Below are 16,257 nucleotides of genomic sequence, written 5' to 3'. Positions count from 1 at the left end.
GCATCCTACTACTGTATTATAAAACTCTGACTGCCATTTCAACTTGCCCCTTTGTTTCTCCAAACAGCTAGAACTATCTCTTTTTGTACTTAAAAAAAGTATATGTAAATTGTGAAACATTATTGTCTTGATGTAAAATATGACAACCCCACATTTTCTCCGTTTCTTTCTTTGATAGGTTGGGTTGGCATATTACCATCCTGCCTGCCTTTATTCAGGGCATTTTCAATTTCTCTTCTGCATAGGGAAGTGATATGATGTTCCAGGTGACTGGGTAGTTTGCCATCCTTAAACACATAATTTCCTACTTGGCTTCCTTATGCCAAGTAGACTTGAACATGTTCAATACATTGAAGTGCAAAGGATTTCCTCCATTAGCATTTTAAATATTTCATTATCACGTGTACCTTCCATAAATCTAGATAATTCCCTCTGTCCATCTAGCACAAGGTTGTGCTCTCAGCAAGCCTGTACAGCAAATGTACAGTTAACCAGAGAAGCCAAATATTAGACAATCTGGCTGAACTATAGGTAACCTTTAAATTAAACAAACCTTTGAATTTCACCCCATATTGTTTATGAAAATCCACTTTATAGCCTCAGATACTATAAAACAAATGTGAAATTGCTTTGATATAACATTTCATGTTGTTTGGGGGTCATCATTACAAATATCAATTATTTTCATAATATAGTTGTAGACAATAGTAAAATTTTAGGTATATCTGTAAAAACTTTAAAACATTTATTGAAGTAGAAATTAAATCTGGTGTAACATGTATTATGAGGTTATGCCAGCTATTAAGCAGAGAAAAGGTTCAGAAGGGCCTGATATAACTCAGCCTTTCAGTGACCACAAGCTCTCCTGAGCTCAACATTTCTTTTACATTTACCAGGTCTGGACCACCACTGAGCCATTCAGACTTCTGGCACTACCAGGATTCCTGCCTGCAGAGTTAAGAGGATGTTGGTGATATTTTTGTTTTGGAAAATCTTGTATCCAAACATAGTGGCAAATCTGCTCAGGATTCTGGTATAATGGCTTTAAAAAAGGATACACTTCCTTTTTAAAAACACTTTTTAGCAAAATATGTTCACCATGAAAATGAATTTTTATTGCTAAGCTTGTATGAATAAATAGCCTTCTTAAAAGATGTATATTTCACTTCTTAGTCAGTTGCTAAGAATCACATCATGTTCAAAAAGACAATTTCTCCTCTGGTCATACATAGGTTACAAGAGGGAAATTAGGAGGAAGGATTAAAGGTAAGAACTCAGTACCACCTAGGAGAAATGGAATAAGTTCTTCCCTACTTTGTTGATGAGAAGACAATCTCTCCATAAATGGATTGGGACATTTAATTAGGCACATAATCTCAAGTAGCCAAAATCCACAAATGGGGGGGGGGGGAAGAAACTATGTAAGAGAGGCTCATCAGAAAGCTGCCATGAAAAGAACTAAGAAGTGAAGCTAGACCTGCAAACTTCTGTTTTTCTCAACAGTTTGATCATATGGTAAGTTACAGCAGAAAAGAACTCAGACATTTTAGTTGCTACTCACTAAACCTCTGACAAGAAGAAAAGAATCATCAATATTGCTCATAAGAAATTAGGAGTTTATTTTTACTCACACAAAATTTACTGAAATCCATTTCAGACCTTCTCCTCATGGCCTGTCCTTAGTTAGTTCAAAATTTCTGCTACCCTAAATCACATCTACATATAAATTCAGAAATCCACAAGGGACAATAGCTAAAGCTGAAACTCAGCTCTTGACATGTGCTGACATGGTCCCTTCCTGAGCTTTGTGCTTTCTCTCTCTACACTTGGATGTCGTTTGTAAGACCTGTGTCTCTTCTTGATCCTATTTCACTTCACAGACTGATACTTTTGCTCAAAAATCAAAGTTAAAAAATAAGTATATTCTTCTCTATCTCAACATCTCAAATGGAATTAATTACCTTCTCACTAAAACTGGTTCTCCTTTCTTCCAACAATGTAGGTTCTGTCCATGGTAATCACCAAAAACTGCCCATTTCAGTGTTGAAATACTTCTTAGCTGTCTCTTATATCACTGCTGCCACTACTCTAGACCAAGCATCCCCTCTTCCCAGACCACTGGATTTTACCGGAGTGCTGTCTCTCACACAGATCAAGCTGGCCCCAAATCCATCTTTGATAAAGCCGTCAGAGGGATCATTATAAAATGGGCAACTAGTCAAATTACTTCCTCCCTTGATTATCATCTATCAGTGATTCTCACACCTACACTCTTAATGCCTTCCTCAGCCAGCTAAAATTATATAATTTTCCCAAGCTCAGGGCCCAGCCTACGTGTCCAGATTTAACTCGAATTTGCCTGGTATCCTGGTTTCGGCTTCAGCTGTATCAAAGCACCCCCATACATACACTTTGCAGTTTTCTGCCCCACCTCTAGAACGCCCCTCAGCCCACCTCGCACACCCACTGCTGCTGTGCCTTCTCCAGAAAGATATCGTTGACCATTCTTAGCTGTGGTAATGTTACCCCAGCCTCCTCACACCCAGATCTAGCCCACGATCCCACCAATTACTATAAAATGGCTCTTGCCTTACAGAATTTCAATTATCACTGTTTCTGTACACTCATTATGGGTGAGAACTGAGTGACTTCTATCTCAGTGATCCCAGACCCTATGACATGATTTAGCCCTTAATAAAACTTTCTTTAATTGAAATGACTAAACTTTCACCAAAGTTTCTGGTCTCAGGCTTACGATTCAGCGGATTTCCAGAGACAAATCTATTGTTATTCTAATCTTATACATGAGAGATCTAAAATGGGATATTAATCCACAGCATTCAGAAATGCCCCAAGGCCTCCAGAGTTGTCTGGTTCTTCTTAGATAATCTATAGGCAAGCTCTGCTGTATTCCAGATCAGAGAATTGAGAGCACACATGCAGCTGGTATTGCAAGTCCTTAGTTGCCGGCGATCTTCTACTGCTCTACGATAGTCACGTGACTCGGAATGACCTTCTTCAGTCATTGCAGGAATAATATGACCTAAAAAGAGGTTTCTAACATACTTTTGCTACTCCAAATATGCCATTTGTTCACCAAGCATTCCACTCCCTCACTAGCTTTCTGCGCTGCCATGTCACAGATCTTTTATTGCCCTCTCTGGCAGGTGTGATAGCAGCTTTTTATTCTTCTTTTTCTTTCTGTCATATTCCTGGAAGTGACAACCCCCTTGCCTCTTCCTTGTTGATAAGTAGCTCTATAGACCTGTCACATCTCATGCAAGTCTTTGCTTTGTTGAAAGAACTTGGGACTCTGTCCACGGTGCTCTGGCAACAGCAACACCAGCTGCAAAAAGAAGAAAGAAGTGTCCGCTCTCCAAGAGCCTTTCCACTGAGACCAGGCAGCAGTAGGGGTGGCTGGCCAGGGGCCGGGCCAGGCAACAGAAGCCTCTGCCCAACCTGAGCTGAAATTTCTAGCGTGACTCTCAGCCCTAAGTATGCAGTTTTGGATTAGGAAGGCCAATTGGAAACAAGAAACCATGCTAACATAAAAGCTTCTGTGAACTTCCAGTCTAATTTACCCAATAAAAATAATGTGTTTAAAACCTAATTATGCTACTTGATAATCCTTGGTGTGACAAGTACAGCGGCACTAAAGTTTTTTTTTTTAAATAACCTTCATTTTTTTCATTTCTTATATTGTTTGTTCCAGCATTTCTAGACCCATTAACTGCTGCCAAGAGTACTCTTCCTAAAATGCAAATGAGACAGTACCATTCCATTGTCTAAAGACTTAAGTAACTCACGTATCCTTCTAGGATAAAGCGAACTTCCATACTAAATATAGTATCCAAGGCTCCTTAATGTCTCATCTTTCCAGCCTTTTCTCCTGCTATACCTTCATATGCATCCTTTAATCTAGCACGTAGATCAACAAGCGTCTGGAAACTGCCCGTTCCGCCGTGCTGTCAACTTGCCTCGCTGTTGCGGAGGTTATTCTCTCCCTGTGATGCGACACCGCCTGGTGCCCACTTTCACCTACCGGCTCCTCAGGAAGCAGCTCGCCCGCTCTAGGACTCCTCCCACCTCTCTCGTTCTCCTGTTCTTATATTCTCCACTTAGCAAAGCGTCTCAAATATAGCACTGTTATGACCTTTCCCCTCTATATTCCCGTGTGCTGCCCTTGGTCTCTATCTGCCTGCCGCAGGAGTAGGAATTATTTGGGAGAAGAAAAAGCTTTATACAGCTCAGTTATCATAGTGCTTGAGAGCATCTCAGTAAATGGTGGTTAAATTAATGAACACATGATGATGAGAAAATATTCACAAAAGTTGATTTTTGTTATCTGAATACCCTATTTGAAGAAAATATTCTGGATAGTCATTTTTGCAAAATTGATAAGAGAAAAACTAACTTTTGCTCAAACAAAGCAATTTTCAGTTTAGATAAGGATTCACCTCAGTGTTCAAACAGCGAGTACTTCTAGTGCATTTAGGGTTTAAATGAATAACTACTTGATAGGAAAACTGGGAGGGAGAGAGAGAGAATTTTAACAGGAAAATCCAACACCTACTGAAAATAAACCCAATGAAAAGAACATGCAAATAAAATGTGCTTCTGAAGACTTTATCAAAGAAATACAATTGAATTTACGTTTGGTTTGCACCCATTTCAGAAAAATGTCCACTGTATACAACAATGATGACTCAGCATCTAACTTCACATGTAAACTCCTAGAAGTAAGATTTATGATGTGTTACTTTTCCTCTTGTGCATATTGATTACATTAAAATAATCTATGTTTGTGCCCATTTTCCAAGCAAGGCTATAAAGTTTTTAAGACCCTAGTTTATGCCTTATTTATATTTATGTCAGTAGGACTTACCATAGTAGCTGGTACTTAGCAAATATTCTATGTTTACTGAACTGAAGTCTATATTGGAATTTTACTCTTCTGTTGAATATGTCACATTCAGTAAGCAACAAATTCTCCCTTCAAAAGGCATTTTTAAACACAATATATATTTTGTATCCCAGAATCCAGAAATTATGAAGTATACCTGAAAATACCCCAAATTTAAGAGTACATATGTTTTCAAACTTCTAGAGAAGAGTCTTGATAACCTCTTTGTATATAATCATGTCCTTGGGTTCTGATGACTATGAAGGTTGGAATTATCCCTTAAAAAATCAGATTCTTAGTGTAAAATGTAGGATTCAATTCTAAAAAACTAGGTATCAAAAATGCAATGCTAGAGTAACAATGATTTTTTTAAAACTTCCTACTTTGAAAACTAAATATTAAATATTATCTATTGAATGCATTAGCAGAGCACAGAGAAAAAGCACTCCACTGTGGCTGCCTCAGGGTACCAAACCATCTCTAACCTATTTCAGATTCCTACTTATAAAACTGTGGGTGGTAACAATCTGGATATATTTTTGCTTAAATCTTTCATTGATACAACATCTGTCGAACAGCCAACATGCCTGACCCAGTTGTACTGAGTAAACCCTGCAGATTATTTGTCAAACAAATTCAGTAACCCAATATTTGTTTCTTTATTTTAAAATTTAATTGGTATGCAAATAGGGCAACAAGACAGCATTTGTGCTGGATACAGTTGTCACTTCAGATTCTGGGAATGCTCATTATCATGCTTACAGATGTTTTTTATTTTTTTCCACCAAACATCTGCCAATACTACCTAAACCCCAGGAAATCCACAAACCTGTGCAAACTTCCTCTCACTGTGGATCTCTTTCTCTGTTATCTGTTCCACGCACACTAATTTTGAGCATCTGAGGCCTCTGTACGCCAGGATTATGCCTGCTTCCTAACACTTCTGCCTCCAGAGCTTTAGGTTTGAAATTGAACAGACACAGAGCCAATTTATCATAGGATGACATGTGTCATGTTCACGGTATTAGCAGAGGAACCCTGGTATGCACTGTATTTATCTTTTTGTTGTCAGCATGGACCAAGACAACACAGGATAGAGAAGCTATTATGTTTTTAATAATATGATCTATACTTTAAAAATAGAACATTAAATACCATCGCCTTCACAATGTGGTGCTAGATCATTCTGCTTAAGACCAGAATTTCTTTGTCAAATAATCATTTGTCATTCAAGAATACATCCTATTGAAATGAGAATAACAAATAAAAGCATTGAGATATGTTCTCCCAAAGAAAAAGATAAAGCTTTGTTCAAACCAACAATTTATTTCTTCTATCTATCTCATTTTCACATAAATTCTAATCATGCCTAATAATGGCTTTATCTTGAATACAATATAAATTCACATCATGTGGCTTTTGTCAACAAATATAAATATCCAAGAGCATCTTCATTCCATTTCCTACTCACTAATATATGTACTTTTAACATCCTAATGATGCATTTTTTTACTGTTTCTAGAGCCAATATAAAGCAAATATATACAGAGATAGTAATATTTCAATCATAAACCTAATAGCCAAAAGGAAAAAGCTTTTCATTTGAACCAAGTTTAATGAAAAGCCCAAAACTTGAGGCAAAACTTTCAACTGAAACTGGCTGATCACAGAGTGACATCCTCTTAACACCTCTACAAAGATCTACTTTGTATCATGAGCAAACATTTGTTCATGCCAAACTTGGCATCTAGTTCCTCATTTCAATGTGTCATTAATTTTGATTTCCAGCATTCTTCCAATTACATTTTTAACATTTGCAAATATGTTCCTCAAAGTAAAGAGCAAATAAGACTCAAGTGCTTGCACTTCTTAGATTGTATTAATATGCAGTAATTATATACAAAGTACCAACATGCAAAACTAACTATTGCACCTACACAAGTAGAGTAACAAACTCCAGTGAAGGGCTAAGCCTGCCTCTCAAATCCGATGATGGGTTTGCTTGACTAAACATAGGTCTTTACTGCTTGATCTCCAGAAGATATAAGCAGCTCATATGACTCAATAAGAAAAAAATAAACAACCCAATCCAAAAATGGGCAGAAGACCTAAACAAGCAATTCTCCAAGGAAGACATACAAATGATCAATAGGCACATGAAAAAAATGCTCAGTATCACTAATTATCAGAGAAATGCAAATCAAAACTACAATGAGGTATCACCTCACACCAGTCAGAATGGCCATCATTCAAAAATCCACAAATGACAAATGCTGGAAAGGCTGTGGAGAAAAAGGAACCCTCCTGCACTGCTGGTGGGAATGCAGTTTGGTGCAGTCACTGTGGAAAACAGTATGGAGATTACTCAAAAGACTAGGAATAGACTTACCGTATGACCCAGGAATCCCGCTCCTGGGCATATATCCCGAAGGAACCCTACTTCAGGATGACACCTGCACCCCAATGTTCATAGCAGCATTATTTACAATAGCCAAGACATGGAAACAGCCTAAATGTCCATCAACAGATGAATGGATAAAGAAGAGGTGGTATATTTATACAATGGAATACTACTCACCCATAAAAACCGACAACATAACACCATTTGCAGCAACATGGATGTTCCTGGAGAATGTCATTCTAAGTGAAGTAAGCCAGAAAGAGAAAGAAAAATACCATATGAGATTGCTCATATGTGAAATCTAAAAAAAAAAAAAAAAAAAAAAAAAAAACAAAGCATAAATACAAAACAGAAATAGACTCACAGACATAGAATATAAACTTGTGGTTGCCCAGGGGGCTGGGGGCGGGAAGAGATAGACTGGGATTTCAAAATTGTAGAATAGATAAACAAGATTATACTGTATAGCACAGGGAAATATACACAAGATCTTATGGTAGCTCATAGAGAAAAAAATGTGACAATGAATATATACATGTTCATGTATAACTGAAAAATTGTGCTCTACACTGGAATTTGACACAACATTGTAAAATGATTATAAATAAATTAAAAAAAAAAGTTAAAAAAAAACCACACAGGCCTTTACTAAACAAAACTACTCAAGAAACATTTTATTAGTATGAATATGAATTAATTACCAGAAGGAGCGGTCAAAAGCCAATAGTTGAACTCAGGAAACAGTTGACTATTACATAATGATAACTGAATAAAGTTTAAGCAAAAGACAATTTGCAAAGATTTGGGCAGGACTAAGGAAACTAGTAACAGAGGATGAAGGACTCAAATACCCAAAAAGCAGGACACCATCACTACACCTGGGCCTGAAAGGGCAAGGAAAGAGAGGTGTTACCAGAACCCTGGTGGAGCATTTGCCCAACAGGAGCAGTGGCCTTAGTAAAAGAACCCAGCTACTGCAGGGAAGAAAGAGATGGAATAAATATCCAAACTATTTTCTCCTCCACCTTGCAATATGCCACACTACTTTCCATCAGAAAAACCCAAATGAAGCCCAGAGGTCAAGGAAGCCCAGTTGAGGCCATGGCACAGAGAAAAGTAGAAATTGGTGGAAAGTAAATCATCAGGGCAAGTGGAAAACATCCAACACATTGATTTTCTCTGTAGTGTATCTTTTTCCCATCACCAAACGATAGAACCGCAAAGATCCAATAATTAGACAATGTCTTGAATATCTTCCTATGAGATTCACATAAACCCCACAAGTGCAATCCAGGAGTTAATGTATGTACCAGAATTTGAAGAGAGAACCACCATTCTCTTAAAAATGTACACATCCTCAGTGGGGACCTCCAGAGCCCCAGGACCAAGCTCCCAAACTCCTATTGGTTGAGGGAACTCTGGATGTCTATTCAACTAGAGTCAAGGAAAAAATGCAGACTCATGCTAAATCAAGTCTAGGGAATTGCAATCATAGCACTGTCTAGAAGAATATGATGGGCTCACTTCTAAGACATAAGGACCGTTTCTGAGAGTGCTGATGCATGGCTTGAGTGGCCCCTAGAAGAGTGTGTAGAACAATTTTTTAAATATCATCTAACTCTTTAGCCTAGAGTCAAACACCACCTATCTTCAACATCTCTTTTCCACTTCCATCTTGCATTAAAAAAAATTTTTAAGAACGTTTCACAGTGGCACCTAATTAGGCATTTTAACATAAATTCAGTCTTAGTGCTGTTATGAAGGGATTAAAGGTCTGTTCTTCACAGAGATCAAAAAGTAATCCTATATTTTTCATATATTTTGTATTTTTAATACTATTATTTTTAATCAGTGAATTCTACAAGTTCTAACAGGTATCTCTGTTTTTTTGATGGCTACTTCTTGGAAACACTGATATTTCTGACAAGCCATGAGGGTTTAAGCGGACAAAGCTTCTATCTTTTCTGTGTAGACAAGAATACTGTATTAATTATATACATGCCAAATATTCACTGACTCCTAGTAAAATTTCTTTCATATGAAAACTCGTAGAAAATATAACATTTTTGAGCAGCAAAAGACATACGTCCCAAAATTTCTATCTGTATTGTAGAATGCAAATACGCCAGATTAAGTTGAAGCTTAATATTTTTAACTTCATTCACTCAGTGCAGATGCACATTTATCATTCTTCTAGTTCTAAGCCATGATTTTCATTCATTAAGCAACAAAACCACTTCCTTCTGCTAGAATTTACTAAGCCAGAAACAACAGAAATGTGTATTTGTATTATTATGCATATAAAATTATCGACTTTAAAAGGATTAACTTGTGGGTCAATATGAGAGAAATTCATTACACCAATCAACACCCAGGAACTCGAGCTAAACAAGATGCATCAGTCTAAGTTGAAACGGAATTTACTTCAGTACTGCTACAGTCTAAAACAAACCATAAAATGACATCAACACATTGTACCAGGAAATCTTGCATAAACAATCTGATGGCTTCTAGTATGTGAGGGCTGCATATATACCAGCCTCTCAGGCTGTATGAAAAATGTTGCGATCGATGGATGCTGATGAGCAATATTTAAATGAATTTCTAAATGAGTATAATAAAAAATTTAGTTGACTCAACCCCTGCTGTTCTGGGCTGTAAAGTTATGAGCTCTATTTACCTGAAAGCATGTATGCTTATTAGACTTGGCAGGAGTTTCTCAACCTTGCTATTAAGTAGAATATCTATTTTAAATGAACCAAGCGTCAGGCTCTATCAAGTCTGTTACTTCAGACTGGGATAAAGCAGTATGCTATCCTCATGTACATGATGCAACAGCAGAAGAGAATAAATCTTCGTGGCTTTTCATAACCTTCTTTGCGAGCAAACATTTTTCTTGAAATGCGGCCAGCATTGACTTTCACAGGTATTAACTATAAAATGACTAAATAAAAAGCGACATAAGAAAAAGCAAAATGAATTAAAAGTATAAGGGTTGCATTTTAAAATGCACCTTTCAAAAAGCTTCCACATCTTTCTGGTGGCCAAGAAAAACCTGTGGAGCTAATGAAGAGGTTATTGGTTAAGCAGGGAAACAGAAACCAGAAGGGAACATTTTCTTATCAACTGCAAAAGAAGGGAAAAAAAATAGAAGGAGAATATTGGGGGCAGATGGAGATTTAGCACTCAGTGCCAATCAGAAGTAATACATGAAAACTGGTGTGTAATAATTTGGTTAAAACTCGAAGAATGGGACCAAACCACACAAATAAGTAAATTTGGAATTAGAGAAATTAAATGTTGCAGTTACAGGGCAAATGTAAATGGATATGAAAAACACTATTTCCAAAGTATCAGAGTAAAAAAATCTGCCTTTTAAAAAAAAGCATCTTTCAAAGACTTCCACACCTTTCTTGAGGCCAAGAAAAATCTGAAGAGCTAATGAAGAAAGGAGTGAAATCTGTAAGACATCAGTCTACTATTTATCATCAACAGAAATTAAACCAGGGTAGAAAAAAAGAAGTCAAAAATAATATGAAATATGGCTAAAGAGAATTGTTTATAGTGAACTCAAAGGCAAGAGTTGAAGATGCAAAGAGATGACATATATTAAAGTGATTTGTAAACTCTCTAGTGCATGCTGACACTGAGCATTATTTTCAAATAGACCAATCAACAGTGAGAGGAAACAAGAAATAAATAATTCTAAGATTGAATTTATTCTTTTACCTTTAGCAATAAAATATTAATTGTGAGATGGGGAATTATGTCGATTTTTTTGTTGTTTTTGCAGAAAATGAAAAAATCCAATTAATGTTTAAAAACCATTCAATTAAATGCCAAAAACTGATATCAGATCAACAATCTGTCAACACATGTTTTTATGGATTATCTGCTCTGAGTTCTGTATTCTGTTTTGTGATGTGAAAAATATTGTAAAACCCCTTCCCAGAATGGAAAGGGACTGGGAGATATAAGGATAAGCCTGCCTGAGAACCACTCCTGGGGCTTCACCTGAGGGCTTCAGGGAGAGCAGGAGCCTCACTGTGAGACCAAGTTGATAGGATTGGCCAGTTGATCTATCCTTGTAGGAGTTCATATTTGGGCCAAAAAAATAAAATAAAATAGCATCACAGAGGTAGGAAGAATAAGATCAGGCCCCCCTCCAAGTGGCTGTGTCCCTCTGCCAGTCACAGCTGCTGTCTGGGCTCTGGAAACAGCTCCCTCTACTTGCCCTTTCAGGCCAGGGTACTTGGGACACACTCCCCTTTTTGATGCAGCTCCAGGACGCAGCACCATCCCTTGGAGAGTCCACAACTTTGCAAAGGTCCCTCTGAAAATCTTACAATTTCCTGGTATGAGTAGTTCTTTCTTTCTGGGGTCCTGACTGATGCAGGAGTCAAGGAGTTTATGACTCTGAGAAAGCAGGAATCATTACTGTAGAACAATTGGAAAGTAATGTAAAACTTCTTTAATGAAGTACTATGTGATGTAACAGAGAGTAAGTTTTCAAGAAGGGAAGTGTGAACCAAATAGGAAAGCTTTAGGAAGGACTTCTTATTCTTGAAAATTAGGATGGACTGAGAGAGAGAGAGAGAGGAGATGAAAAGGATGAATTCCAAGCTAGGAGAAAAGTCACTGTTAAAGAAAAAAAGAAGTTCAGCCCTTGCAGATAATTACAGATTAAAAGCAAGCGTGAACATATATATCCCAGGTTGTCCACGACATCCCCAGTTCACACCTATTGTTCCAGTGTAACTCATTAACAGTATTAAAATTATATAGCAATGCTTTTTTGAATGCATTAGACAGTAGAAAGTTGTTTTCAATTCCTGAACATGGAATTACTATGACAAAAGAGGTATTTTACTAAAATACATTTGGCAATGGAATGCAATATGAATTTGAGATAGAAAGGGAAGTTTGGAAAATTATTATTATGAAGAATTATTTGATGAAAATTATGATACTATGAATGAAAGGAAAAATGATAAGAAAAATAAACTGCATATTCATAACAAATCTTTATATTCAAAATATAACTACTGGTTCTTTGTAACATCGACTCTGCTGAATCTCATCCAAAGAAACAGTCTTACAACCCAAAGAAGTTAAAAGATATTAAATCTTTACTTCATGTATTTATTTATCAGGTTAGTTTATCACCTTCTGTTGCTGGCAGTCTCCTACCATACTCTATCCTGGCTTCTCATTCTCACTTCACACATTCTTTCTGTCAGAGACAAGAAAGAATCTTGTCCTTCCTTAAGTCTCCTCTTCCCTCCAATCCCAGCATCCTTTTGGCCCAAGCTTGCTCTTAAAATGGAAATGTTTTTAGCTTGGTTTATTGAAGTTGTCACATCGGAAAACTGTGGCATCTTCAGATGGTATTTTTATAAACACCTTTAAATTTTTATTAAAGTGACACATGCACAAGGTGATAAAACAACCAGAATTTACATAGAGACACAAAATTCTCCTGCCTTCTTCCTTATTCATCCCACCTCACCTTGCAGAGTAAACCTCTTTTCATTGTTTTTGGTTTGAATTCTTCATTCAGCTACTGTGTGACTTTAGATAATATGTTTATGCCATTCGTATTTTATCAACTCCACACAACATCTAATGAACTCCTGTTATAAAATATAAGGATTGAATGCACTTGCAACATCTCCACTTCTACTCCTCTTACCCTGCAATATTTGATAGACAAATTATTATTTTTAATTTTTTATTAGATAACTTAGCAAATTTAATAATGCATTTAGACTTTTTTCTAATTCCAGTGTCATTTGTCATTGTCTCTTTTCAATGTAAAATGATGTTAGTACCTAAATCGTTCCTTCCCCACATTCCCCCTCTATTTTCCTCCTTCTGCCAGTTATACTTTTACTTTTGACTTTTACACTGTCCATGTTGTTTGTATGTAAATGAAATTTTAAACCATGATGGACTTTCATCATGCTTTAGTTATAGGTTGATTATAAAAATCTAAAGCCAATGAACTATATGTATTTAACATTAGCTTTCTTCACTGTAAGGCCACATGGTATGTGAACATTATATTTCTTCTCTATGTGTGAAATATCAGGCTTCTTGGCACCTTGACAAATGTTCCTACCATTAATGACAAATACATTTCCTGTTCTTGCATTCTTCCAAGTGATTAAAATCATTCCATATTTCAGTTTATTTTGAACCATGCTTTAGAGGTAGAATATTTGTGATATATTATTTTTCTCATATAAAAATTAAAGTGTTTTTAGCATATCCTTAGGATCATTCAGACTCTCAAGATATCATTTCTCAGATGGGAACTCATATCTTCCTGAAGACTACCCTCCATCAGCATGTATATAGTTGCCAAGAAAGCCTCGGGAAATTACAGCATGGGACCATGAATTCAGTCAATTCCATCAAGTTTCTCTTCCCAAACCACTTACACTGAACACCCTTTTCAATTGCTATACATGGAGGGAATACTATAAACATATTGATTAATGGTGCTGTAAAAAACATATAGCCCCACTTCCAGTTATGATAATTAACCAACCAATCTCCTGCCAACAACCCCCATCCCCGTAATTGCATAGAAATATTAAAATTAACGCTGGTCAGAGGTACAGGAGATCAGCCAAAGCAGTCGGATTTTGAGAATCCAAGACAATCTCTGTTGATTTTCCAGCAGAGACACCAGAAAAGCATAAAGGGCTCTAACATGCTGACAGAAGATAACTGTTAGCCAGAATTTTAGACACTACAAAAAATACCCAGCAACAGAGAAGTTAAAATTAAAATATTTTCAGATCAAAACAGAGAATTTTTTCATCAGCAAACACAGAAAGATGAGTAACCCGACCTCTCTGGTATGCAGTCAAAAGCAACTGAATATATATTCTTTCCAAATCATATGGAACATTAACCAAAACTGTGTGCTGCACAAAAAAAAAAACATGACTCAACACATTTTAAAGAATTAAACTCATTGAAGATATCTTTACCATTTTAAAAAGAATTTTAAAAACTAGAAAATTTCCAAATATTTGGAAATAAGTAAAGACATTTCCAAAGAATCCTCAGGGCAATGAAAAAATCTCAATGGAAATTTTAAGACTTCTAAGTGAACAATAATAAAAATACACATATGATATAGGGAAATTTGGGGTGTGCAGCTGAAGGGAAGCTTAGAGGAAAACATATGGCCTCAATATATATCAGAAAAGAACAAAGGCTGACTACCAACGACCTAAGTATCCATAGCTCCTGTAAATGGCAGAACCAGAATTCAAACTCTTACAGTCTGGCTTCAGGGCACATGCTCTTAATTCTTTTACTGCCATATTTAACTAAATACTATCTCCCAGCCCAACAAGAGATCATCTTAAAACTCACAACCACCTCTAGATACCACCTCCCCTCATCTTAACTTCACAGGAAAAGTTCTTAAAGAAAGTGTCCGTGTCTGCTTTCTCCACTTTTTTATCTTCCAGTCCCTCTTTAATCTGACTCTTTTTTTTTAACTGTTTTCGTGCCCTGCCAACCCACTGAAACTACTCTTACTAAGGTTATCAATCTATCTGCCAAATTCCATAGTCTTTGTTTTCCTCACTTTCCATATGTGTCTTTTCAATGTAGATATTCATACTATTATTTATTTCTTAAAAAATCATTTCTTCGCTAGCTAACACAGTAGCATCCTCCCCTGATGCCCTACCTACCACTCTATTATTTTTCTATGTCCTCTACTTCTGCCCACCGCTTAAAAGTTGAAATTCCAGATTTCTCAGTATTTTGCTCGTGATTCACTACTCTTTAATCATTTGTAAGCTTCACCTATCCACAGTTTGAGCCAGATATTGATGATTCCCACATCTGTATTTGTAGCCACTTCTTTCCCAAGCTCTAGGCTAATTCTCAAAGAAACCAAAATTCTTTCTTCTCAGAGAAAGCCCCAAAGGATTAGGCTAAAACACATCTCCCACACATCTTTAGCTCCCTTAAGCTCTGGTAAAACAGAATGATCACTGTACTTAAAACCAGAAACTTGGAGCTCAAGCATCCATTGACTAAAACTTTGGCATGACAGTCTATGAAATTGGTCAAAGGAAACTGTGATTGATGCTATTTTCAATTAATTGTGGAATAATATCCCAAAGGAATCTGTGAATTGTTTAGGACCAGGAAGCTGGCATGTGGGAAAAATAGGATGAAAAGAAAGGGTAATCATATATTAGCAAAAGCCAAAAAGTTCTCTAGGGGGTACAAATTGCTAGTCTGAATACCAGCGCTAGATCTACTGGATAACGTAAAATGGTTAATATATACATACTAGGGCTCCACAAGCAGAGACTATAATTTCAATGTGTCTAGGGTGAAACAAAAGCTCTACACTTTTAAAAATCTCCCCGAACAATTCTGATATGTTATATATTTTAGAACCACTACATTAGAGTAGCATGTCCCAATCTGTGGGCCATAGACCACTGGAAGTTATTGTCAAGCACAATTTTTTAAAAGTATTTTCTGGAGGCTAAAATAATGAATACCTTGCAACAAAAATTTTAATATTTTTAAATGAGTTGCTAAAGTTATAGGAGACTTTACCACCTTCCCCAACAATCAAAAACTAAAACTACCCCTCTTTTTTTCTTTCTCATTGGAAGAAGTCCTTGAACTTGAAAAGCTTATAAATTACTACCTACAACACTTTACCTCAAATATCTTGGAAATATGTTCATATTTGTTAGGACTTCCAATTTGTCCATTTCACAAATAAGAACTTTTGTCCTTGTTATTGCAAAAGTTATATTTTAAAAGAAAATGAATTAAGCAATTTATGTGTTGTTACTTTTGAGACAGAATACAAGAAAATCATGGAAAACATACTGAAAAAATGAAAATCTATTAATCATATTTTGAATTATTTTTAATTTTTAATTTATTTCATCTAACT

General features: G+C 36.3%; 1 long non-coding RNA gene across 3 annotated transcripts in view; it reads right to left on the bottom strand.

Moving 5' to 3' along the window:
* Positions 1-16,257, bottom strand: part of LOC116152077 (uncharacterized) — a 288,994-nt gene that overhangs the window by 46,706 nt on the left and 226,031 nt on the right. Inside the window, exon 5 of one of the 3 annotated variants that reach the window (XR_010379152.1) lies at positions 7,482-7,543. The exons of the other annotated variants lie outside the window; for them this stretch is intronic. This is a non-coding gene — a long non-coding RNA (uncharacterized LOC116152077). The remainder of the gene's footprint in view (positions 1-7,481; positions 7,544-16,257) is intronic. 3 annotated transcript variants of the gene reach the window in all.

This window comes from Camelus dromedarius, chromosome 3 (assembly GCF_036321535.1).
Source record: "Camelus dromedarius isolate mCamDro1 chromosome 3, mCamDro1.pat, whole genome shotgun sequence".
In the NCBI taxonomy this organism is placed as follows: Eukaryota; Metazoa; Chordata; class Mammalia; order Artiodactyla; family Camelidae; genus Camelus; species Camelus dromedarius.
This window is presented reverse-complemented; position numbering and strand designations above follow the sequence as displayed.